Genomic DNA, 6,801 nt, shown 5'->3' with positions numbered 1-6,801 from the left:
AAAAACTTTTACAGAATTAAAAACATATTTACAGCCTGGTTCAAAAAATGGCTTGAGTTTTAAATGCTCATTTCTATCAGCACACACCGTACCGTGGGTGAATTTTTTTCTAACTCAATGGTTTGATATTTGGAGGGTTTGAGCGTCCAATCAGAGACACAGCTCAGGTTACGCGACTGATGGGCGCCCTATGGCTGTTAGAAAGGAAGCCCGGGTCACATCCAATGTGGCCGCATCTATGGATCAGCTTTATTTCATGGTATCAGGAACAGACAGGTGACATCACGGAGGCCATGTCCATGTTTTATATAGTCTAATGGGTACAATGTATTTACAAGCACAAGCATGCATACGCAGTGAGGATATTGCGTTTAATCCTTGATATATAACTGTTGTGACTGCTCCTCTCAGTGATTGTTTTAACAATAAGGGGCGTGTTAGATTTAGAGGGTTGCGTCAACTAACCCACAACATAAGCCAAAGAGTAACTGAAGTCGATGGCATGTTCTCTATATTCTCCACTGTATGGACTCTGATGCTTCTTGCTAATAAGGGAACAGTGCTGTGGAAGGCAATCATGCTTGAATACAGCATGGTTCCCCCTGTAGTACAAAATTTATTGATAACAATCCTACACTGTAAAAAAAAAAAGAAAAGGAAAACGTAATTTTACAGCAAATGTTCTAAAATTTTTGACAGATTCTTTCCTCTTTTCTTATAAAACAGATAAATACTAGTAGGTTTACAGATATTTTTAGTAATTTTACAGTGAAAAACAATATGCTAATTGTATGGTTAATAACCCTAAATAATTTTTTAAGTATTTTTTCTGATTTTCAAAACAGCATACAAAACTATAAAAATACAGAAATTATATGTAAAACAACATCCTCCATTTTTATTAAGTATTATGCCAATACTCAAGTTTAGAAGCACCATACAAGTTGTCTTGAGGTATCAGTTAGTATCTATAAGACGAATATCATACATATCTAACAGCGAGAAGGGGGCCAGCAAATTTATCAGAATGGCTGTGGCCCCCCCTGGCCCCCCCTTGATGACGCCTCTGAACCAGAATTCCCATGCTGTGTGCACTTTTTTTTTTTTTTTTTTTTTAGCATTATTACGTACTGAGTTGAATCTTTTGTCTTCATTTAAAAAAAAATTGAATGTCATCTTTTTTTTTTTTTTTCATTACTCTCAGATTAGCCTGTTAGCAGTCCTGCCTCCCTTAGTCATTTGACCGAGCTGTTGGCAAGCAGGGCGTACTGACCCGTCAGAGTCTCTCATGAACTGTGAAGAATGTTTACTGTGGACAGTTAAAGCTGAAACCCGACCGCTCACCTTTGTTTTCTCTTTTAAACAAACGTCACCACCCGGAGTCTTGTTTAAAATCTGAATTATGATCTGACCGCTCTCGTTTGTTGCTTTAAAACCTCAGCAGCTCCTTTGATGTCCTCAGTGTCACCAAAACCAACGGACTGAGCCACAAGAATAAAGCGGTGTTGTAAGAAACCACAGTTTTACTTAAAGTAAGCATTTCATGAGTATTAGCAGGAGTGGTTCTGTAGCATTAGCATGCTGTAAGCCATATTTCCCAGTTGTGTTTAGCTCTGAGTCTTGAGACAGTAAATTCTTTCAACCTGCACTGAGCGCTTTAATATCCACATTTCAGAAGACAGCAGTGGAAACCTGAGGAAAATGCTATTTATGAGGAGCTGTTTGACTGACAGACAGGCCTGCGATGGCTGAAGACAAGTGTGTTTGATGAAACATGGCAGGAGCCAAATCCCAGTCAGCCCTCTTATTGAACCTCCTGAAGTAGGACTGTATTGTGGAAAAGTTCCCCAAAGTGGTTTAGAAGACGAGCCGTTTCTCCGCAGGTGAAGGGAAAACTGGCGAGCCGGGGGAATAATGTTTATGTATTAGATTTCAAACACTTCCTTCCTGTGAGGAAATCCAGATGTAAAGGTATGTTCTTCTGCCTTCAGGATCTGACGAATTTCTCCTTCTTTTCATGCTTTTTTTTTTTTTTTCTTCTTCTGCGTTTTCTTCTTCTTCATGGTGTCGCTGTGGATTGACAGAGTTTGGCTCTCCATCATCTCCACGCAGAGGATGTTTGAGCTAAATATGCATGCAGGTCGCAGCCGAATGTGTCTCTTGGCATTCTTTCAAAATGTATCATGTGGGCAAAGTGTGTTTCCTCACAGGCCCAGACACCTTAAAGGTTGTGTGGTGGAATATTAAAAAATACCTACCATTAAAAAGAATATCAGTTAAAGGCGCTCCCTACAGACAAACCAATTTCTGGGCCATTTAAGTGCCTTTCAAGAAAATAGCCCGTTGTATGACTGGAGAACTTTAATCTTCAAACAAACCTTATCCAGCTCTTGTGGGTTTTTTTCTCTCTGCTCTTATCTAGCGAGCGTTGTGGGCAGAGTGAATTTCTATATAGTCTTACTTTCTTTGTCAGCACATATAAACAAACCCAGGGCCCTCACAAATACGCACCTCCCTGCTTCTAAAAGTTTGATAAAGTCCTTTTTTTCCTCCCTTCCTCCTGCCGCTCAGAGACGAGAAAAAAAAAAAAAAAACGGGTTGTTAGCTCTTTGAGCCGGCTATCAGAAAATCCGGGGGAAAATTACGCTGAGCACAGCAGCCGTACAGCAAAGGGTGATTACAAATTCAAATGGATGCTTTTACATCAATGGAAGGCTTTGAAGACCTCTTAATGAGGAGATAGCTGGAGTTAAACATTTGTGGAAGTGCCATCTTCGAAAGAGAAAAAAGGGGAGAAAGAGGAGAAGAGGAAGAAGAGGGAGAAGAGGGGAAGAGTTTTTTTGATCCTGGCAGATATCTTCAGGGCAGTTCCGAGCAACTGTCTATCTCGGACCGGTGATTGTCTTCTGAGAGCTCCCTCTTCAAGGCTGTGTTTGGAAATCCAGGGTTAGACACGAGGCGCTGTGAACAAACTTGCACCAGGACAGCATCCTCGCTGCTGTGTACTGATCAATGTCTGTCAGATTTGAAAGACTGGCATACGTGATGAAAGCTGGATTGAGATACAGAAGAGGAGAGTGGGAGATACGAGAGCGCCGCAGAGAACTGCGTGAACCGTAGGATGAAATATTGAGAATAAAAGAAGAAGGAGAAGAAGTTGAAGTAAATGCTAAATATAGTCAGGGATCTTCTGAAAGGAATGGAGGATGAAACATGAAGGAGGGAAGGAATGAAAGAGAGAAAGAAGCAAAGAAGGAGAGCAAAGCGAAGGATAAACAAACACAGGGAGGGAGAGGGAGATGATGGTGTTGTTCCTCCATCTCAGCAAAGCAGCGGGAGTGTAGTGGAGCTTTGAACTTGGCCCCCATTAGAGGCCTGATGACGGTTTGAAGCCAACGGTTGAAACGAGCCGGAGTGTTTTAGATGTTAATTTGTTTGCGTTGTGTGTGTGTGTGTGTGTGTGTGTGTGTGTGTGTGTGTGCACATGTGTGGGTGTATTTTCTCAGGGCCTTCCGAATGGTTCCTAGTCACACCCAATTTAACGCAGCAGGATAAAATGCTTCCTTCAGCTTTGTTGTTTTCCGCTCTTTTCCTTTCGTCTCGTTTTCTCTTTTACCTTTTTCATGTTTCCAGACGGAAGAGAGGCCTCGTGCTTGTTACAGCGGGACTTCAAGTTAAATTCAGCTGTTTCATGGAAAGCAGATATGAATCATCTTCACCGTCATGGTTTCACTGGGTTTGATCTCCTGCTTTTGTTTTTGGTCATTGCTTGTGAACGCTCTGATAAAGAGAAACAGCTCTATCATCTGTGAGAGAACACAAAACAGACTGCACTTAACATCATTGTGCTCACAATTTAACATCACTCATTGGTAAGAAATAATGTTTTTGTATAACAGTCTGAGGAGTTTCAAGATGTCAGTTCATTAAAATGTCACACTGATGCTGGAACGATAATGCTCATAATCTGTCATGCTTCTTTTTTTAGCATTACGTCCTGATACTTTCCAGACTGCAGCAGAACATCCTGCTCCACAAAGTGATCAAAATTGTGTTAAAGGTGCAGTGCGTAGATCTTGTCAGCATTTGGCCAAACAGAAATGGTGGAAATGAGATATTATGTTTATATATGTTAGTGAAGTGTCTTAAAATAAGTGAACATTAATCTCAATATTTTTTTTTATTTTCATTTAATAAGGAAAAAAAGCTTCTTATATCTACATAACTTTGGGTTCTGTTCACAGAGATATAAGCAGATATAACGAGCGGCCACGTATGTCTACGGCAGATTTTGGGGGACAAAAAGAGGAAAACACAGGTTTTAATATAAGCCTGGCCACAGGTCCTGAAATCTACCCGGAGGTCAGGCAGAGAAGAAGAGAGGGAGCAGATGTTTTTACAGTACAAGAACTCAGCAGTTGTTGTAGAGGAAGAAGAAGAAAAAGAAAGTATATTTTATGTTGCTTTGAACAAAAAATTGGTATTGAGAGTATTTTCTGATGGAGAATCCCAAACCTGCATCATATGAGTGTAAATTATCAGATTCTGGTCCAAAAAGATCAGGAAGAAATCAAGAGAAACCGGGATAAGCAATGGCTAAAGGGCTGTTTACACGACAACAGTTTTAGAGTGAAACGCAAAAGTATTGTTGGGTTTCAGCCTTGTATTTACCGTAAAATACCAAATATTAGCCGTGGCGTTTATTTGTTTCAATCACTGAGCAGACCAGGCGTTTATTTGGAACAGGCGTTTATTCCTTTCCCAGAAAATAACATTCAGCGGAAGTGGTAACGTCTTCTTCTTTGACTCTTCAAAGCCTCCTCATCTTTACGATGTTATTGCATATTTCGTCCTGGCAGACTACCTGCGTTTGTTTGTATCTGGCACACCGCGCGTGGACTGATACACTAAGCGGCGAGTGCCTCGTAGCCAGCTGTGGCTCTGCAGCGGAGGTAGCGCCGTTTTACAACACGATGAGAACTAGAGCCTTTTTTAGCGGTGTTTTTGTGTGAAATTAATGCGCTGAAAATTCTCTGAATAAAGCGTGAATGCAGACCAATATCAGATTTTTTCGGTGGAAGTCTGTTTATTTGTGTTTTTGGTCAAGTAAAATATGGGCTCATCTGAGTCTGCACTCAGACGGGGCATACGAGCAGACGAGCAGATGAGCAGGGAGGGGGTGTTTGGTGCGAGTGCTCTGGGCTTCTGCTGCACAAAAAACACTGCTGTAGGGTCATGTGTGTGCCGAACCAAAATGTGGATCCATGGATCACAGATCAATCATGATCCGTTGCACCACTACTAATAAGGTGCAGTCTGATCATGTTTCTTTCACATAAAAATCAGTTTTCAAGAGTCAACTGTCAGTTGTGAGCTCAGCGTTTGCATGTGTGTTCTGTAACTACGACCGTGGAATGAAAAAAAAGCAAAAGAAATAGACTGCGGCTTGTAGGCTGCGCCGAGTAACTTACCATACCCCTGGCGTTTATTTGGAACGGGCGTCTATTTTGCTAAATGTGCTGCTACACCCGGCGTTTATTTGGAACCTGGCGTTTAATTGGAACCCGGCGTTTATTTGGTATTTTACGGTACACTGAAACGCAATTAAAGCCTAACCTGATACACCAGATGGGCAGTTTCATATATCCACTATGGAAATATTTCACTAGTCAATCTGCGCAGCAGCTCTTTGGATTTGTTTTCAGATGCAGAACCTTCAAAAAAATCAGCAGCTGGTTTTTGGATGACCATTCTGATTGACAGACTCACCACAGACCAATCCACATCAAGCCACGGTATCACGTGGCTTATGAGCGCCGCTGCTGAGAAACAATAGGCGAACAAGTACAGGAACATGAGGAACAGCTGTAATTATGGCGTTAGACGACTGCTGCTGTTTTTGTAAAGTTAACTTAAGAATCTAAGGAATGCTGACAAGTGCCAAAGTCTGCTCGTCACTTCCCCTGCAGCTCCCGCAGCTCTTCCCTGATTGAGCCGGTGAGAATTTAGCTGAGTGAAATCGTTGGTCAATGGAGCCTGGCAATATGGATCTGCAGGATTTCAGAAACTGAATCAGGCAGGTCCATCTGCTCTGCAGGGTTAGCTTCAGCCGACCTAAAACACAAATTTTTAGAAACAGCTTCCAGAGTGGAATTTTTCTGAAAAGCTGCCGACATCGTTGCCGTGTAACGCTGATGTCACACTCCGCTTCACATGAGCACGTACATCAGTCCAACAGTAACGTTGTTATGATCGTCGCGGACTACCGTGTTGTGCTTGTGCTGCTCAATCTGCTGAATCTGCTGACTGTCTTTATACAAAATGTGCATCTGTTACTCCATTTCTGCTCTTAGCATTCACCAATACACCAGATGATCGGCTCAACTCTCCTTCAGTGGAGATCTCCCAAAAGCTGCTTCTGGACAAGACAGTCAAAGCCCCATCTACAGGCCTGGCATGCCCACTACAGCGTTTTCAGTCCCTCTGTGTTTCAGGGTAAACACAGATTTTTTTCCACTGTATTTAAGGGTTTTCAGATGAAACATTGTTGTGTGAATGGGACCTAAAAGGAGAGTAAACATGGGTGTAGAGTTTCCAAGCTGGGAGTCATCAGTGAAAAAGTTGGGTCTGAAGGACGACGCTGAAGTTTGCTGTTTTCTACTCCACAGGTAAAGGTGACACGTACCGTTGGAGAACATTTCCATAGCAACGTTTATTGGTTGTAAAGGTCATTGTTTATTGTTTATGGTACAGTCTATCAAACGTTGTTGTTTCTCTGTCTGAGAGTTTTCTTTCCTCTCT

This window comes from Halichoeres trimaculatus, unplaced genomic scaffold, assembly GCF_033239565.1.
Source record: "Halichoeres trimaculatus isolate MK-OKI-2021-1 unplaced genomic scaffold, fHalTri1.1 fHalTri1_scaffold_20, whole genome shotgun sequence".
In the NCBI taxonomy this organism is placed as follows: Eukaryota; Metazoa; Chordata; class Actinopteri; order Labriformes; family Labridae; genus Halichoeres; species Halichoeres trimaculatus.
The sequence above is the reverse complement of the archived record's forward strand: the minus strand, read 5'-3'. Positions refer to the sequence as shown.